Genomic DNA, 20,528 nt, shown 5'->3' with positions numbered 1-20,528 from the left:
GAACTATATAAGCTATCCAGAAGGGTGAATGCTCCATCTACAGTTGAAGTTGGCTTCTCTATGTGTTATAGGCAAAAACCTTCATCTGGCGATGGATGGAGATAGAGACAGAGACCCACACTGGAGCACCGGACTGAGCTCCCAAGGTCATATTGAGGAGCAGAAGGAGGGAGAACATGAGCAAAGAAGTCAGGACCACAAGGGGTGCACCCACCCACGGAGACAGTGGGGCTGATCTATTGGGAGCTCACCAAGGCCAGCTGGACTGGGACTGAAAAAGCATGGGATAAAACTGGACTCTCTGAATATGGCGGACAATGAGGGCTGCTTAGAAGCCAAGGACAATGACACTGGGTCTTGATCCTACTTCATGTTCTGGCTTTGTGGGAGCCTAGCCAGTTTGGATGTTCACCTTCCTAGACCAGGATGGAGGGGGGAGGACTTTTGACTTTTCACAGGGCAGGGAATCTTGACTGCTCTTCAGACTGGAGAGGGAGGGGGAGAAAAGTGGAAGGAGGGGGAGGGAAATGGGAGGCTGGGAGGGGGCAGAATTTTTTTTCTTCAATAAAAAAATAAAAATTAAAAAAAAAATTCTCACACCAGAATGCAATAGGTTAGAATTCTTTATCAATACAATAAAATGTCTTATACTGATTTTTTGTATAGTAAACAGTGGACTGGGAGATGGCTCAATGGGTAAAGTGCTTGGTTCACAAGTGACTGTAGTCTGATCTCTAAAATTCCCATGAATGCTGGGTGGACATAGCAGTCAGAGGAGACAGGATCGCTAGAGCAAGCAGGGGGGCTCCAGGTTAAAGTAAGAGACCCTTCTTCCATATAAAGTGGGGCACGATCAGGTAAGACACCTGATGCCAACCTCAGGCATCCACAGGCAGACACATTTTGGGGAATATTATTTTCAGGCGTGTGACTTTTGTTTATGCTCATTTGTTTAACTCTGTGAAGTTGTGTTACTGTGCCTGTCTAAAACACCTCATGGTCCTAATAGAGTGATGAACGATAAATTGCGAGGGAGGAGCAAGGCTAGGCGGGGCTCTCAGGCAGAGAGGATAAATGGAGACCTGAGAACGAGGAGAATGAAGAACTAGAGAAGAAGGAAAGGACACTAGGAGCCAGTCACCCAGCCACCTAGCCACCCAACCAGTCATAGAGTCAGAGTGGAAGTAAGATTTACAGAAGTAAGAGAAAGGGAAAAGCCCAGAGGCAAAAGGTAGTGGGGAGAATTTAAGAAAAGCTGGCAAGAAGCAATCAAGCTAAGGACGGGCATTAATAATCAAGAAAAAGCCTTTGTGTGTGATTTATTTGGAAGCTGGGTAGTGGGCCCCTCAAAATGCCAAAAGAGCAAAAACAACACACAGCACACACACACACATCTATCTTTTATCTTTTAAGTTTTGGGATGATCAGACTCTTAGTAGCTTTTGGGGAGGGGTGTTAGATATTTATATGATTTATCTCCTAACCCTTTACTGTTTATCTTCTGGCCCATTGAACTATATGATGACTCTTTAATGATACATAACTTTGTATTTTTACCCAGTCAATATGGTAGTTTTTTAAACCTCTGGTGAATAGATTCATATAAATGCAATTATTCATGTATTTAAATTTATTTCTACTGTGTAATTTGTGTTTGAATGGGGCCAGCCAGTCAGTTTTCAGTGACAGGATCCTAAGGGGGTTAATCAGAGATGAGATCATAAAGAATATAGAAAAGCTGGGGTCAGGAAGTCTTGCAGAAGCTTTATCTCATGCCCAGTAAGTTTATTGAAAAGGATAGCATCTTGTATACTATTTGCAGGAGAAAAATGGGACAGAGTCAGTGGAAGCTATCACATAATGGGGTGAAGTCCGCGGGAAGCTAATTAGGAAACGTTACACAATGGGATCCTAAGATATCTCAACTGTGTCGTAGACCAAGCATATAGTGGCCTTGGGACTGCTACCTCCAGTCTCTTCAAGGGTGAAATCCAAATTCTCAGAAACCAAAACCTTAACCCTTAGAGGCCCTGGTCTCAGCCCCAATAGGACCTTGCCAAGTCTGCTCCTGGGCAAGGTCCTTTTGTCCTTTTATCAAGGCCTCTGAGAAAGCCTTGGCTTGGTTTTAACAGTGTTCTTCCCATATATTTTTTTAAAAAAAATATTTATTTAAAAATTTTTTATACAATATTCTGTCTGTGTGTCTGCCTGCAGGCCAGAAGAGGGCACCCGACCCCATTACAGATGGTTGCAAGCCACCATGTGGTTGCTGGGAATTGAACTCAGGACCTTTGGAAGAGCAGGCAATGCTCTTAACTTCTGAGCCATCTCTCCGGCCCCTTCTTTCCATATCTTACTTTCTCTTGGCTTCCTTTAGGTCAGTGGTTCTCAACTTGTAGGTGGCGACCCCTTTGGGGTCAAATGGTCCTTTCATAGGGATTGCCTAAGACCACTGAAAAACACAGTTATTTATATCATGATTCACAACAGTAGTAAAATTACAGTTATGAAGTAGCAGGGAAAATAATTTTATGGCTGGGGGTCACCACAGCACGAGGAACTATATTAAAGGGTCGCAGCATCAGGAAGGCTGAAAACCACCGCTTTAAACAAATATATTCCTTTTTCAATCTGGTTCGTTTTTAAAGACTCTCTCATTTAATGTGTTTTATTTAACCTGATATGGCACTCAGTGCATGGAACCTAACCTTGATTGGTTCTCAAATGTATCAGTCTATTGCCCTCCACTTCCTGCCTTCTTTGTCTTTAACACATTCTAGGCCAATGCACTATTACTATAACAATGCAGTGTTAACTCACTGTTTCTTGTATCTTTAATCCTTAGACACGAGGTGCGGTTCCATATTTTCACATGACTGTCATTTACTCCTTCCTGCCTCTCAAACCATTCTTTTGATGTGAATTGCCTTCCTTTTGTGTCACATCTTTAAGACTTTCTCTTTATAAAACCATTCCCATATGCAAAATTTTCTCATTATTCTTGAGAGGCAGTTTGGAAAGAAACACATTTTTCCTCATTGAAATGCTGAGAGATAAGTACTCCGCGCTTTTTGAAAAGAATCCACCAACTTATTTTTTATGTTGTTGCTATTTAACATGTGAACTGAGAATTTGATCATCACTTTAAACGGTTTATTTATTTATATGTGTATATTGTATGTGCCCATGAGGCTATCTCAGACATGACTGCCATGTAGAACAGCAACTGAGAAGAAAAGACAGTGTGGTGATCTGAAAGAATTGTCTCCCACAAGTTTATATATATGAATGTTAGGTTTCCTGTTAAGGGTCCTATCTGGGAAAGATGAGGAGGTGTGGTCTTGTGGGAGGTGATATGTTATGGAGGTGGGAACTGAAGTTTCAAAAGGACCAGGAAGATATCAAGAACGAGGAGAAAAATCAAGAGAAGAAATGTTTTCATTATGGTTATGTGTATGCATATAAACCACCATATAATGTATTGTATCTCACATACTTAAAATTGTAGGAGAATATTTATTAGGTTAGCTTGCAAATCAGAGACTCAGCCTCTTTCTTAGCCTGCAACTTGCGTGATAGATGTGAACTTTTGGCTACTTCTTCAGTACCATGCCTTCCTTCTGCTACACTACCCACCATGATGATAATGAACTAACCTTTGAAACTGTAAGCAAGCCTCCGATTAAATTCTTCCTTCTGTAGTTGTACTGGTCATGGTATCTCTTTATAGCAATAAGAACAGTGACTAAGACAGACAGATACTGGATCTGGAAGAAAGGATTCAATAGAGGGTCTGGAAGAAAAAAGAGTTAAAAACAAAGGAAGGCAGCCACAGTGTGATAGTCGAATTCTTCCTGATGGAGCGTATCTACAATTGCTGCCATCACCTATCGACTCCAAACTCGGTTCCTAAGCAGCCTTTCAATGCAGACTGACATCTTGACTCCCCAGGGAGCTTCAGGACCTTCAGCCTTTCGCTGGGGCTGCACTGTGCCTTTGAAGGCTTCTATTTTCTGTGACTTGAGCAGCTGTGACAATCTTCCACTACTCTCTAGAGTGTGGGCAGCCATGGTTGTGTTGCCAGTCTCTGATTTGCAAGCTACTGATCTAATAAATATCCACTTGTAATTTTATGTATGTAATACATAATACATTGTATCATGATTTAAGGGCGCACACATGGTCCTGACTAATATGTTTCCTCTCTTGCTTCTTTTTTTCTTTTTTTAATCTTCCTGGAACTCCAATTTAGTGAAAACTTTAACGTTTCTTCCAGGTCTTGCTTTCTTGCTTTCTTTCTTTCTTTTTTTTCTGCTAAGCAATCTGTTCTCTCTCTCTCTGTCTGAGATAGAGTCTTTCATTACATGGCTGACTTCAAACTCCTGCAATCCTCCTGTTTTAGCCCCCACACACTAGGATGTATTACATGTGTGGGCTAGAGATTGCTGTAATCAATTTCCTTATTAGTAATTTCTTTAGTTCTATCCCTTAGATCATAATGTGTAGTTTTGTTTCTGCTTTGTATGCTTTGTAAAATTGTAATGTTATTACACATATACACAAAATCACAGAGTATGAATGCAATGATTAATTAGAGCATAAACTATTTTTCTTCACAATTAACAATAAAATTAAGACATACAAACATTCCAGAGGCCTACAAAATCACCCGCCATAAGTTTCTGGTGTATATTCATTGCATGTGGTTCTGGATTTCACACAAATATATGATGTGTTTTGTGCAGATCCAACCCAATCTGTATCGCCCCTCTGTCCATTAGCCCTGTCCTCATAGACAGCTTAACTACTTCATGTCATATATACATACATATTTCCACGATTTTATGCACCAGTATGAAGTCTAGGAGACACAAATGAGCAAACGTGTGCGACTTGCCCTCGTTAGTCTGAATTAATGCACTTGATACAATCACCTACAGTTGCACCTGAAATCCCTACAGACAGCATCGGTGTCTGTTTCCTTATGGCTGAGTGATACACAGCGGTTCTTTTCTTACTTGCCTGCTCTTCTGGAGACAGATGTAGAGCAGGTCAGGATGGAACTTTGATTGTGTCCTTTTTATGTCTTTGTTTTTAAAAGTCAGTTAATTAAACCGCAGTGATGTTTAATCTTACGTTCTCTTTATGGTCGCGTGTGCTTTACAGGCTTCACCTTGGGAGCATTTCCTAGAGTAGTGAACACTCAAGGTTTGCTCTTAGCTCCTTAAGAAACAACGCCGTCTTTTCCTTGTCACTACCACAGGTTTTCTGACCACCTTTCAGTTATTTCTTGATTTATAGGTTCTTTTTGCCTTCAAATTTCCAATTAGATTTTTCTTGCCTGAAAACACGAGTTTTCATAGAAAAAAGCAAACTGCCTAAGATAGTTTTTTCCTCAAGCCCCCCTTTTTCCCATTGTATCTTTGCAACTGGACCTTGTTCTTTGAACAAATGAGTCACATTTATCCTCACCTTACAGCTCTTTATTTATTTATTTATTCTTTTGCTCATGTTTTAGGTCTCTGGAAACTGGAGCCTAGGGAAAGGAAAATACTCTACACATTTTCCGTCCCCCAAGAAAGACTTCGCACTTTCTCTTCCTCTGTCATCTGCAGAAAACACAAAGTCCCATATCCACTTCACAGGGAGTCTCTCCCCCCCCCCACCGAGCACTTTATTAAAAAGTAGAGGGATGAGTTTCGGGTGATCCAGTGATTGCAACACAATAGTTCAACTTCTGCAATGGGAATCTTACTGCCTAGTGTTTGCTGGTCTTACCAGTCACTGTTTATTATAGTAGGGATGATCACTTTGAGTGTATGTGCTTAATGCAGAATTAAGTCACTTACATAGCTAAGTAAGAAGAAACTGGAGTTAATTAAGAAGCAGTCACCTCTTCATTTTAGTCAATATTACATTTATGAACCATGTTGCAGTCAAGAAAGCAAATTCTGAGAATGGCGCCAAGATTTATCAATACCAAAAAAAAAACCCAACAAAAACAAAAACAAAAAAATTCCAACAACAACAATAAAAACCCATGTGTCATGATTTGAGATGAGAGCTGGTTGGTGGCCCAAAAGATAAAGCCTGGTACAGTACTTAGCATAGTGCTTAAAGCACACTAGCAGTCAGTAAGTATAATGTGGCCTTCTTTCAGAAGTTATCAAACTGCAAAATTCTTAGGCCAGAGCCAGTGTCTCACTCCTTATGTATCATAATATTTTATAATAATGTTAAGCATTAAACTGGCTAAGATGTAAATCAAGTCATGATAAAGTTAAAAATTAAGTTGATATATTTAGGTTTAAAGCAACTTCTTAATTTTTTAATTTTTTTTCCCACTTTATATAGTTTATGTGAAGTAAAAAAATCATTAGTTCATTTAGGAAGTAAGCGAATAACTATGGATCAGATTCATTTTTTAAAACAAGCAAAGGTAATCAAGACATTCTCCGGGGATCGGCTGTCTTCTTCAGTATGCTACCATTCTTAGGACATGGTAGCAACTCAGAGCCCAGAATATTTTGAGAAAAGTAGTCAAGAAAAGTACAGCTCACTTTAAACCATAGCAAATCAGCCATCTCTAGCCTGGGAAAACCATCATATATATTTTAAAGGTGCCTTGACTTCAAAATATGGGTCTAAGGATATGTTACTTTGGAAAAGAGGTTCTGCTTTTGTTCCCACAGAAGATGAGAACCTGTGGATTCCTTCCAGGCTACCAGAACTGGTCTGCAGCAACTAGATCAGCCAGACCTCAGGTGTGCTGACTGAGGAGCTGAAGCTGAAGTGTGTGGCACTGTCCTCAGGGTGATCCCTGGTTTTCACCTGAGCTCCACGGCTTTTACTGTGTGAGACAGCAGCTAGTTCAGACTATCACAGGACAAGGGTTAGGACTCCCTATGCACGGTAAGTTTGAGGCTGTTCCTAGGAGGAAGTGCTAGCAATCCCATGCTATTGTCAATTGTTTGTTTCTCCCACTAGACTCTAAGATTCTTGAGGAAGTGCTGTAGTGTGTTATCAATGTATTGTGCTAAGCACCACAAAATGTTTTGGGTGTGAAAAATTGGGTGTGAAAACACTCCACATTTACTTCATGAATCAAACTAGAGATATTTGTGCAATTTCCAGAGACCTAGTAATTTGACCCTAATTTAGTCCTTTTTTGTAATAATGAGAAATCTGGGCCCTTTAGCTTCTTACTCTGCCTAGTATAGAAAATCCCCCAAATTCAAGCTCATGCATCTTAACTGTGTTCTGGAGGATCTACTGTGAGCACTGTTACTACCATGGCATATGGGTTAAGAAGGCTTTTGGCACACAATCTGTGACAATTCAAAATAATAATTATAAAGAGATTTGAACGGCTCCGTTCCTGAATAGACAGTACCATAAGTCCGTGTTATTCTTTTCACCTGATTTTTCTCCTCATTTCCCTTCCTTTAGCAAAGTTCACACATAGATTCTCAGATTTCTAGTACTACTACACACTCACTGAGCAAAGCTTTGTGATATATATATCTCAAGACACAGGAGGTGTGTTTTCTATCTTCAGGCTATATACTGTCTTATAGGAAGCGTTTAAACACACCAATAACTTCAACACCTCCAGCATGTGAAAATGTGAGAGAAGCTATGAGAATTCAAGACAGTCAGATTGCTCAATTAAAGGGATCTTCTATTCTCTACGTAGGGAGATCAAAGCAAATAGCCCCGTGGAGATGACATCTGGGCCAAGTCTTAGGTGGTGAGCAGGAATTGGATGAAAACAGACAGAATATTATCTCCAGACATCTAAAGGAATCACAGAGCAGTATGAAGTCATAGAAAACCAGAATTTAACCATTTAAGAGAGTGTCGGATTTGAGATCCCCACTCTCTGCCTGTACATTGTCTGTTTTCTATAATGAGAAGAGGAAGACTGGAAACACTGCCGATGCGTGAGAAGAAGCAGCATTTCAGTAGGCTGCTTAAGTGTTTGTTGCAGATGACTTAGGAGATGCAGAAGGCAGTAGACTTAAGGGAGTCTCGGCAGGAGAAGTAGTAAAGAACGGGACAAATATAAAACGCTGGAGGGAAGTGATTCACAGAGCAACCACAAAGGTTTCTGTAAGTCTTCATTAAGTGAAGAGAAAGGCACAGCCCAAATCTACCGAATACTAATAGACTAGTGAAATGTGTGTTCTCTTGTTCTCACTGGACCCACTATTCTAACTGTCCTTTAGATCGCAAACTTTCTCTCTCCTTCCTTTCAGTCATAAGATATTTTGTAAGATAGCTGTCATTATACCAAAATGGATTTTGCTTTCAGCACCCTTGAAATCTGATTTCTATCTAGGCTATCTCACCAGACATTTTTGAACGAAGGTCTTTCATGATTTCTTGATGGCGTAATAGAGTATATAACTTTTATTACTTCTCTTGGGTGGCCTTTCTGATATATTTTATAATGGCAATCTTTCCACCCCTTTGAACTTTCTTTCACCTTTGTTCTATCTTCTGACTGAGCACTATCTGAACGCAACTATCTGTTTCTTTTCTGTCTGTCCAGCTATTTAAAGAAAACTGCTTTCATGGGGACTGATGTTTTCTTTCTGTTCACAGCTGTCTAGCCTGCTATTCTGTTGTACACGTGTGTCTTCCTTGTCCATGCATCATTTCTAATGGTGTGTGACTGTCTCTTGTGGGTGTGCCTTTGCACATATATAGACTAGGAGAATTCTTCAGCAGCCAACAAGACCTGGTGCATCTTCTCCTGTCTGCCTGTGCTGTTCTGGAATTACAGGCTGATGCTGCACTACCCATAGTTTGTCACAAGGGGGCTGAGCGATCTGAACTGCACGTTCACATTTACACAGCAAACTTTTAAGATATGGAACCATCTCGACATCTCATACCATGTGTGTTTTGTTTGTTTGTTTGTTTTAGAGCTATCTTGGCCAGGTATTTTGTAGGTGAACCACAGGGCAGCCTTTCAGTCTTTTCCTGAGCTCTGCTTCCCAGAGGGTGCCCTGGAGCCAATCTCTTCACCCAGGCATTTGGATGATAACATTCTCAAATCGACTCTGCTCTGACTTGTTATTCCTCTGCTGCTTTTTTCCTTTTGTGAACTGGAATGATGTCCAGGCAGTTAGCCATCAGGATCCCAGAAGCCACCTTTGATTTTGAATTTTGGTGCACAAAAGGCAGGGCAGACAAATAGAAGTTGTACTCTTATGACATAGAGTTAAATGTTCTTTGGAAAGAAATATGAGAAGACAGAAAGTTTGTTATTTTTCAGTAGAGTTTACTGAAATTTTATAATGGAGATTGAAAATGAAGTACAAATTTTTGGAAGAATGTTATATATTTGTCTATTTGAGTGTAAAACTTAAAAATATCCTCCAACTTTTAGAAATTACAATATATTTAAAACTACTTTTGGAAGTTTTTATAGCCTTCAGGACATTTTCCTGGAATATTGCATAGCCAACATTCATCTGAATGACTCCCATTATAATAGTCATTCACGTTGGCGTTGTCTAGCATGGAAGTTCCAAAGGTAGCAAAGCAAAATTCCCTGACTCAAAGGAACTCATTGATCATAAGAGGCAGATGTAAGAAATGAGGGGAGCATCAGGGCACTGAAGGAACATGCCACAGCTGCAGCCCCTGAAACCATGAGAAGATCTTGAAAGAGGCAAGCACATAAGAGTGGCCATTATGTTTTCCAAAATTGACTGAAGAGAAAGTACTTTCCAAGGTTCATAAGTAATTTTACACCCTATAGATAATCCTTGGTTCCTTCACTTGGGGGAATGAATTAGTTAAATTCTAAATCAGTGTTTAAATGGGGAACACTAGAAAAATACAATTGTTTGGCCTCATCTAGATCCTGCTGAAACATTACCTTCGTTAGAAGCCCAGCTGGAGAGCTTTCTGATCTGGGTGACAGTGGTGGTTAATTCATTCCTTTACACTTGCTGCCATCTTGGTTTCTGTGACATGACCATCTTTGTTTCTTTCCCATGTATCTAGGCCTTTCAGTTTTGAAAAGTCCCAGTGGTCATTAAAATGTATACACGTTTCCATTGTGTTGCTCCATGGACTCAACTGGAGAGTAGACAAAGAAAACTCAGATAAGAGCACTGCTTGGTTATAATTCCTTCAAAAATTCTTGAATTTTGCATGCAAATGGACGGAAATAGAAAACACTATCCTGAGTGAGGTAAGCCAGACCCAAAAAGAGGAACATGGGATGTACTCACTCATAATTGGTTTCTAGCCATAAACAAAGGACATTGAGCCTATAATTCGTGATCCTAGAGAAGCTAAATAAGAAGGTGAATCCAAAGAAAAACATATAGTAATCCTCCTGGATATTAACCTTCATCAGGCCATGAAAGGAGACAGAGACAGAGTCCCACATTGGAGCACCGGACTGAAACCCCAAAGTCCAAATCAGGAGCAGAAGGAGAGAGAACACGAGCAAGGAACTCAGGACCACGAGGGGTGCACCCACACACTGAGACAATGGGGATGTTCTATCGGGAATTCACCAAGGCCAGCTGGACTGGGTCTGAAAAAACATGGGACAAAACCGGACTCGCTGAATATAGCGGACAATGAGGACTACTGAGAAGTCAAGAACAATGGCACTGGGTTTTGATCCTACTGCACGTACTGGCTTTGTGGGAGCCTAGGCTGTTTGAATGCTCACCTATCTAGACCTGGAAGGAGGTGGCAGGTCCTTGGACTTCCCACAGGCCAGGGAACCCTGACTGCTTTTCGGGCTGATGAGGGAGGGGGAGTTGATTGGGGGAGGGGGAAGGAAATGGCAGGCGGTGGCAGGGAGGAGGCAGAAATCTTTCATAAATAAATAAAAAAATTCTCCTCTGATGATTTGAAGTTTCTTACAAAGACCAATGGAAATTTGGGCTTGAGTCCATAATAGACACTGAAACATATAGTTATGTCTTCTCCCCTAGGTCTAAAGGTTAGATATTATCATTTTCTAAGAGTAGGAAGCATGCCATATTACTAAAACCAAAAATAACACCACAAACACAGAATATTTGATAGTGATTATAATATATACTGTGTACATTATTAGAGGAATCCAGGAAGCTAATGAATTTCCTTTTATACATATTGAGATGAAGGTACTACTGCTTGATATAATTTAAACACTCAACAAGCAATGAGCTACTGAGAAATGCAGTCAGCACTTTGGTGATCTTGAGCGTGGTGCTGTGATTTTGCCCCACACAGACGGGCATGGTGTGCTGTGAGAAACAGCACAGAGGGTTCCCACTTGAGTTCTGCAATGGCAACGTTTCCTTGTGATTTTCTTTACTGTATCAAAACCATTCTTTGTAGAATTAAGCAAGAACAATGATTCCCACATACTTCATCAAAAGGTTTTATATGAACCTAGCAAAATGAAAAACTCTAATACTTAAAAAAAGTAGCATAACTGAGAAACGAAACTTCAAGGTCTCCATTTTCAAACTAACAATGAGAGGATAATTATTTATAAAAGTTAGTTGTCTAAACATTTCCATTGAAAACAACATTGGTAACTTTCAACAGTTTAAAAATTCATACAGCCAAAAGGTGGCAGTGTCCTACTGGGTTACCAGTGAAGCTTCTTTTCTCTAGAGGTGAAATTTTCAATTGTGTTCTGCCTCGAATGGGATTTTTAAAGAAATAGCAAGCGATATCATTACTACCACATACACCAAACAATAATTGTAACAGAAAGGAAATGCTTTTCACAATAGCAGTTTTATAGAATTTTCACATAGAATGATTTGATCTGTACAGCAGAAAGGCAGAAACACCAGAGAGAGAAAGAGAGAAAGAGAGAGAGAGAGAGAGAGAGAGAGAGAGAGGGAGGGAGGGAGAGAGAGAGAGAGAGAGAGAGAGAGAGAGGAGAGAATTTCAAAGCCACCCTCCAGTCGACATACAGGTCTTACACATTCTGCATACATAGCAGTTGCTCATCTCCTTGGGGATCTACTGAGTCTTGCATCTAGATCAGTTCATTGTGACAGTGTGCAAGCAGTGACTTGTATTTATGTAGGGTTTATTAATGAAGGAAGCAATGCAAAATTCATGTTCGTGTCAATGTTTTTCCACTGTTATGCCCACTTTGGAAGATTTTCCAAGAAACAAATAATAACCATTTATAAACAACAACAACAACCAGAATGAACACATATGCAAATATTCTTTTTAAAAATATCTTATTTGGAAGTTTCATACATGTTTGGATCATATCCACTTCCCTCCCTCAATGCTTCCCAGATCTGCCCTCCTTCCCAGACCTCCATAAATGCAAATTTGTACTGCCCAGATATTCTGGGATATGTGACCTTCCCCTGGAGCATGGGTGACTTATCAGTGACTACACTCATGGGGAAAACTGACTCTCCATCTCCCAGCAACTAACAGTTGCCCATAGTTTCTCAGTTAGGGATAGGACTTGGTGTTCCCATCTTCTCTCTGAGTTGGTACTTGGTCTGACTTGGACTTGCATGGTTCTTGTGCATGCTGTCACAACCAGTGGGATTTCATATGTGAAGCTGTCCTACTGTGTTCTGAAAACATTGCATTTTTTTGTGGGCATCTGCTGTGTCTAGATCTTACACTGTTTCGGTCCCCTTTTCTGCAGTGATCTTTCAGCCTTTGGAGGAAGGAGTAGGGTATACCTGTTCCAATTAGGGCTAAGCATTGTGCAGCATCTACACTTTGTGCATGTGGGACCCTGTGGTGATCACTGTCTACTGCAAAAGAAGCTCGCCAGATAAGGGTTGAGAGAAGCACTGATCTATGGTCATAGCAACAAGTCATTAGAAGTCAGTTTGATCCTATGTTCATTTAACAGCATGATAGTTGTTGGTTCACTCCTAAGGCCTATGACTTGAATAGTTTTTGGTTCAGTAACAGTGCCTGGTATGGGTTTTATTTTGTGGAGCAGGAGATATCCAAACAGAAAATTGTTGGTTGCTCTCATGACATTTTGAACTACTGTTACCTCAATGGGCATGTCTAGTCAGGCCACTGATTATTGTAGCTTGTAGAGTTTAGAGCTGGGTTTGATTGATGCTCACTTTTCTCCTCCAGCAGCCCACACAATATCTCCAGCACTATGAAAGCTAGACAGTTTGCATGAAGCTTTTTGGGTAGTTACAGCTTGATTTCTTTATTTTCTATGACTCAGGTTTGTAGTCCTATGCAAACCTAGTATTGTAGAAATCTTACACACAAACACACACATGTGCATGTGCTATGCATATCTATATACATAAAGAGTTAAAAATGAAATTACTCTACAGCAGGGTAACCTTACTAGACATGAGAAGCCAACAAACCAAAACCTCAGTGCCAGGAATGAGTTACTTCTTTTGGAGTAAATATATTAAAATACAAATTTTAGTACCATAATAAAAACAACTGAAAAATAAAAAATTAATTCTACCCAAATTTCTAAATTTGTTCCAAAACATTAAACAAATGCTGAGTCAAAATTTACCTGAGGCAAAATTATTTTGCAAGGATGTCCTGGCAAGAATTTGCTTAACAGTCAGTTATTAGGAACAAAATCCAGTTTTTTTTTTTTTAAGCCTAATGTGGGTGCTAGGAACTGACCTTGAGTGCTTTTTGAGAGTAATATGCACTGTTAGCCCCTGAGCAATTTTTCCAGCTTCACTTTTCTTAAGTAAGAGTTAATGATTTACCCTAGTAAACCAATTACCCTGACGTAACCAAGAGTCTTAGGAAGAATCCTATTCTAGCGATGCTTGTGATATCATTTATAGTCATAGCCTGCCAGTGTTTGGATGAAAACTCATCGTTTTCCAGAGTCTGGCAGCAGTGCCATGGGTTGTTACTGTCTTAACTAAAGCCTGAAATCACAGTTCTAAAGCAGCACAAGGAGCTGTTTTGAGCTTGTCCACGCACCCTAGGACTTTCTCTTCCATTCTTGCATATGTGAGGGAAAAAATTCCCATTTATTGTGATTACAATTTTGTACTTGGGAATTTGTTCTGTCTCTATCTATTTTATATAAATTGTAGGAAATCATTGTATTTGGAAATACTAGGCTATGCAGTCAACTCTACAGAGTATTTTGAATTTTAAAGAAACAGTAGGCCAAGTTACTATGTGTTAGAATAATGGTCATCTTTAGCTGGTGAATCAAAATAAGTTTTAATATTCAATTTTGTGAAAAAGAATAAGATGCATTAATTTTTTAGTTTTATGTTGTGTTGGTACTGAAGGTTTTTTTTTTCTTCTTTTTTTGAGACAGGGTTTCTCAGTAGCTATGGAGCCAGCCTGGAACTCATTCTGTAGACCAGGCTGGTCTTGAACTCACAGAGTTCCACCTGTCTCTGCTGGGATTAAAGGTGTGTGCCACCACCACCCAGCAACAACGAAGAATTTTTTAACTGACACTTTTAATTTAAAATCCCTCTAACCACGTACCATAACCGGCATTTCTGAGACAGCGTAGGGTGGACTAGTTGTATTTCCATCATTCTTCTGCCGCCTTGCTTCTCAGTGGAGAGAGCCCTAGTGACAATCAAAGTGACTGTTTGTCAGTGAAGGAAAGAAAATTCATAGTCAGGAATTGACTCTATATGTTGGACGCATGCTAGCACTACTTACTTATATATTCTATTTCTTTAAGAATTGATTTAATTAAAAAGTGAGACCACCTTTCCAGTTGAAAAGCACTCCCTATGTGTTACAGTTCCTTTGGTGCCTTTGGTAAACACTGGCTAGTCTTGTCATGGGTCACATTGGCAGAAGAAAATGTTCTTGAGGGGATAAATGTTTTGGCTGATTGTTTATTATAAATAGGAGCTTTCTTGTCAACAAATGGCTTCTAGCTGACACAGTGCAATAATACTTAAAAGAAATCTACCAAAGGATTTAATGGAATCTATCATTATTATTTAATGAGTGCCAATTCCCAGCTAATATTTTATACATGCCAACAAAAGTCTTCTCATGCTTAGTTAATTTGCTTAATATTTATAAGATCTTATATGATAGGAGTTATCATTATCTTTATCTTAATGATTAGAAAACCCAGGCAATAAGTGGTTACAAAGCTATGAAACACAGGGCCAACATTTAACTTCTGTCTGTTTTCTGAGGCCATACATATTAATCACCATATTATTTTGCCTCTCTAAGTATTTTGAGACAGATTGATTCTCCCTTAAAACATTCTGGTGGAAGATCAGTCATAGGGTATGTTTTTCATAACAGTAACCAGGTACTTAAATAAGTTACTTCATGGTAAAATTTGCTTGGAAAATGTTGCATACAGTATTCTTGTGTCACTAATTGCTTCTTTTATTCTAAATGCATATTAGCTTGCTAAATATTTTTCTATAATTGCAGTGAAGGTGTGAAAATTAAATATCTGCATGGGAATGTTCTGAATAATAGGTGGAGGTAGTAAGCGATTTTTTTTTTTTAGCACAAGTAGCAAAATAGATAGCAGCAAATCTAGCATTTGAATCAATTCTGTGACTCAAAGTAGGTAGAGTAAAAGCGTCTACTGGCAGCTGTCACATCCTTGCTGTCAGTTGCCTCTCTGCTTTAGATGTCCCCCTCCCAGCCCAGGGTTGGCTGTATAATGCTCACTTGACTCAGAGCCAAGGAGATACTCACTTGGTTTCTAAGTGAACTATATCGCATCAACAGTAATCGAGAACATTGGGACAAATGTGCACTTCAGATTTAACTGCTTGTGAGTGATAGAACAGTTAGATAAGTTTTTAAGAATTATTTTCTCTTTTTGACTTTGCCACTGCACTAGGACTCTGGTGGAACAGATCTGAGATAGACTGATAAAACTGAGAGAATTCCATGTAGCGGGAAAAGGCTGTATATCTTTCCAAATGTGAGCAGATTGTACAGAAAGATAGAACAGTAAAATTCTGCTTGTTGTGTATCCACGGACATGACAACGTTACTTCAGAGGATGGTATATTCTTTTTCTCTGATTAACTGATTAAAGAATATAAACACTATGTCTTAGTTTGTCAGTGTAAGACTACCAATACCGAAGTGAAAAAGAATTTCATTATTCCGGGGCCATGGTAATAAAGCTATGAAACACTGACGCTTATGAAACATGTTCTCATACATCCTCTTGCTTAGTGAATTCAACACTTCACAGTAAGAGATTTTCCCCTCATTTCACCCTTGAGAAAACTGGTTCAGTTTAATTACTGTTTCTGGTTACCCTCTGGTTGTGTGATTCTAAAGTCATTCAGACAGTATGATGTCAACCTGGGTTCCTGGTTGTAAATCTCAAGCAGATTCTTCGTTAAGCACTATGCCCATTACAAGTCTCTTGCATAACTCTTGGGTGTGGAAAAAAAATAAGTGAAAGAACCAATTTTATGGCATTCTTTAAGCACTTTACATGTTAGTTACTTGGTGGAAAGATTCTGGCAGCGTTTGAATAATTGCAAAGATAATAGCGTCAGTATTATATATAGACAATGACTTTTAAAGATCATGCTCTGTAGTTACTGGTTTTATTTATCTAAATGATTCTGATACCAATGTATGTGAATGATATATAAAGTTTGGGGAGTTATGCTAATGTATGATTGTACTCAAAACTGTAGAGCCAAAAGTCAAAATCTGAAGATTTTGACTAAGGAAGGTTGAGAGTGTTTAAACTCCTCTAGGCTACCTAGTGGGCTCCTAACAGCATGGCCAGTTTAGCTGCCGTTTGCTTCACTCTGATACTAAATGTTAATCAATGTCCAGGCAAGGGGTCCTTCTTGATTTTTAAAAGCATGTTTAAAACTATGTGCAAGCCTGCTGGCGAGGCTTGCCAATTCATATGTGAAATTTATTGATGATGCTACCATTTTATGTTTGATATCCAGCATATAATGGTAAACAACAACAACAACAACAAACCTGCGTGCAATAGGTAGTATATTTCTGTATGAGAAACTCCAGAAGGACCGTAGAAATTATAAACAACTCAGCCTAACTTTGTTTCTCTAACAGTGGTTGGAAGGTAATATAATACACTTTTGATAAACATTATACCTAGAGAAGTTATCTAGAATGATCTCAAAAGGCATTAAAAAGACATTGATGAGACATAACATGAAATTACATGGCATGTTGAATTAGAGCTCAATTATGAACACAAATGTACCACAAATTAGGATGAAACACACTGAAAGTAAGACGCTATGCCTTCAGTCCAGTGATAATTATTCTCTATCCCAAGTGTGGAGTGACATTGGCTAAAACTTCAGTGAATAATTTGAGTCATTTCCTTGGATTTTACTATTTTTATTGTTATGATGTTATTATTTTCCCTGTTGTTTTAATTTTGGTTAGAAGTGTTTTAACAGTTATTTTTCCGAAGGATTATATCTGTACCTGGAAACTGTTCCCAGCATTTCTCTCCATTTCCAGAGAAGAAGCTTAAAGGTATCATTGAGGGTGGGTGCACTGTCAGATTGTGACTTAATGTCATCACTCTGGCACTAAGGAATGTGTGAGGGTAGAAGATAAACCGACTCAGCAACTCGGGAGGAAGAAGAAAGAAGGTGGAGGGCAGGGTAAAATCCTGCTTTCTGGGAAGAGAGCTGGTGAAAGGTGAGAGATAAAGAAAGCAGTGACACTTGGGAGAGAGTTCTAGATAAGAGGACAGAGTGGGGGTTGGGGGTGGGTGGATGGGGAATGGGGTTGGGAGTTGGGGGAGGGAGGATGGGGGTGATAAGGCTTTAAAATTAGGGACACAGATAAAGCTTATTGTAAATGAAGGGGACATATCAATAAAAGAGAGAAAATAAAGAACAGAAATAATAGGATTTAAATGCAGAAAGAAACTTGAAAGTGAAGATGAGGAAGGGATCCAGTGCAAATGGAAAACTGAGAAGAAAGCCTGCATGTTGTGTCTGAAATGCGTACTCACGTGCCCCACCAAACGCCGAGAGTCTGAACACTCCAAAACTGATAAATTCAGTATAGCCTGAAGGTTACTTTTGTGAGTTCAGATGACCGGATTTCCTACTGAATTGTGTAATATAATGAAGGAGGCCTTATGATGTCATGATTGCTCAAGAAAGCACTACAAGTGAAGCAAAGAAAATTGTGTAGAAAATAGATAACATTTTCAAATTGATCTGTGTCTAAATTATGACATAGTGTAGACTTTGTATAGGAAATTGTATTTTGACTCTGAATTTAAATTTCAATACCCGAGCAAATCTTTTTAGAAGCAACCAATCTGTAGGAAAAGCATAGAGTGTTTATTTCCACAACATGTCTAGAAAGATAGTATTTAGAGTATGGATGAGATAAAAGACTTTCTGGAATAAACACTGTCTATTTACTTAAATAAACATTTATTAAAAATCATGGAATATTATTAAGAATCAATGAACAATTTAAAAAATGTTACTCTTATTTGGAAACCCGTTTATCATAACCATGACACATAGTCCTTTTGATGTATAGGCATTTACATTTGTCCCAGAATGTTTGTTGGGGGTTTTCAACTTTGATTACATGTTAATCATTTAAAAGTGTTAATGTTTGAGTCCCTATCAAGAGTTGTGATGTCCTTGGTCTTTACATGATTCATTATTGGCATTTATTAAACTATCCTTTGTCTACAAGTGGTAATTCTACGTTCATCCCTACCAGAAAACTCTGTGTTAGAGGGTTTTTATATGATTACAATGGATATTGCACATTACAAAGCAAAGTCCATATTCTCTTAATCTGTAGAGGATATATATATATATATATACTTATATATATGTGATTTTTAAAACTGTTCTTGAACACTTTCTGTGACATATGTAAGGATACTCCCTTAAGCTTTAAATTTATTCTAAAAGTCTGGGGAAAATTCTATGAAGTCCTTTGTATGATTTATTTATTTTTATGTGTATGAGTGTTTTGCCTGCCTGTAGATAAATACACCATTTGTATGTCTGGTGCCCACAGAGGCCAGAAGAAGAAATGTGATCCCCTGGCTGGATCCAGTTGCCACATGGATGCTGGATACCAAACCTGGATCCTCTGCAAGAGTAGTATGTGCTCTTAACCACTGAGCCATCTCTCCAGACCACAACAAAATGTTTTGTATTTGCCATAACAAAAGATACTATGAAAAACTACAGGCATGCATTTAAAACAATTTTTGTATTATGTAATTTTAATATTTCTGTTAAATTGTATAATTTTGACCATTAAGAGTGACATTTATACACTTTTTCTTCTGAGGGTTATCTTGTCGCTAATGGGAATTATTAGGGTAAATTGACAACCAGACCTGTCTTGGAACTGTCATACTGCTACAAGTTTTCAACTGTCTGATATATTGGTGAGAGGCAGCCATCTGCACGAATATAAAGTGTGAGCAGCCTGGGCTTAGGAACTTGGACTCTGGCCCTCATTTACGTGTGTTGTTTAGTGCTCTTCTCCATGCTCCACGTTTTCTGTCTGTCCTCTATGCGACTCCATTCTGCTGAGACTTTGCAGGCAGTTTTCGTTACTGCTAAAATCTAATTAATAAACTGCCATAACTTTTGGAATTTCTTGCATTGCAATATGGGCCATAAAAACAACACCAGGGCAAAAGCCCAAGCATATTATATTAATTAGAGTTCTCTAGAGGAACAAAACTGATAGAATGGGTATTAATTATGTGGAATTATGTGATAGAGTGGGTTATCCAGCAGTAACTGCCTGTGCTTTGATGAGATGGACAACCCAGTACCTCCTCAGTCCATGATATGGATTCCTTAGCAGTTTCTGTATGGCATAGAAGGCTTGAGGATTCCCGGGGAACTGCTGGTCTTCGGGTCACATTGAAAGACCGAAGAATCTGGGTTCTGATTGTCAGAAAGGATGGCAGCAGTAGCAGCAGCAACTGCTACTCCTGCTGCAGAGTAGATGCACGTACCAAAAAGGAAAGAAGTCAAGCATAAGAAACAGGACTTTATATCTAGAGAGCCCACTGAAGGTTGCTCACTGCAGGGCAAGGCTTTCCCCTTCCATTAATGATCCGGTGGACACCTTGCAGACTCACTGAGAAGCGTGTCTCTTAGCTGAGCCCAGATCCTGTCAAGTTGACAACCAAAGATAACCACTGCACAAAGAAAACAAGCCATTGCCATTCAAAAGAATGAGGTATTTGCTGACAGGAATAGAAACTAATCACATTTGCCAAGGGTAGCTTTAATTCAATAGGATTTCCCTGTAATAATATAGCAGAGGATTTATGAATGTGAATGTAACTCATTACACATTTCTTTTCTCTTTTAAGTCACGGTAGTTGTCTGACACGGACAGAACTGGGATCTAGTAGTTATGGAATCATGAGACAGATGCTTCACTAAGAACATCTACTTTTTAATGGCTCCTTGTTGCTTCGTTTTCTTAAGAGATAACTATTCTAATTATTACCTACTCTCTTGAACTCATATAAAACAATTTTAGAAACATATACTAGACAATATCTTGAAAAATCTTGT

Source organism: Microtus oregoni, unplaced genomic scaffold, assembly GCF_018167655.1.
Source record: "Microtus oregoni isolate MIOR12 unplaced genomic scaffold, Mior012 000032F_ref0000030, whole genome shotgun sequence".
NCBI classification, from domain to species: domain Eukaryota; kingdom Metazoa; phylum Chordata; class Mammalia; order Rodentia; family Cricetidae; genus Microtus; species Microtus oregoni.
This window is presented reverse-complemented; position numbering follows the sequence as displayed.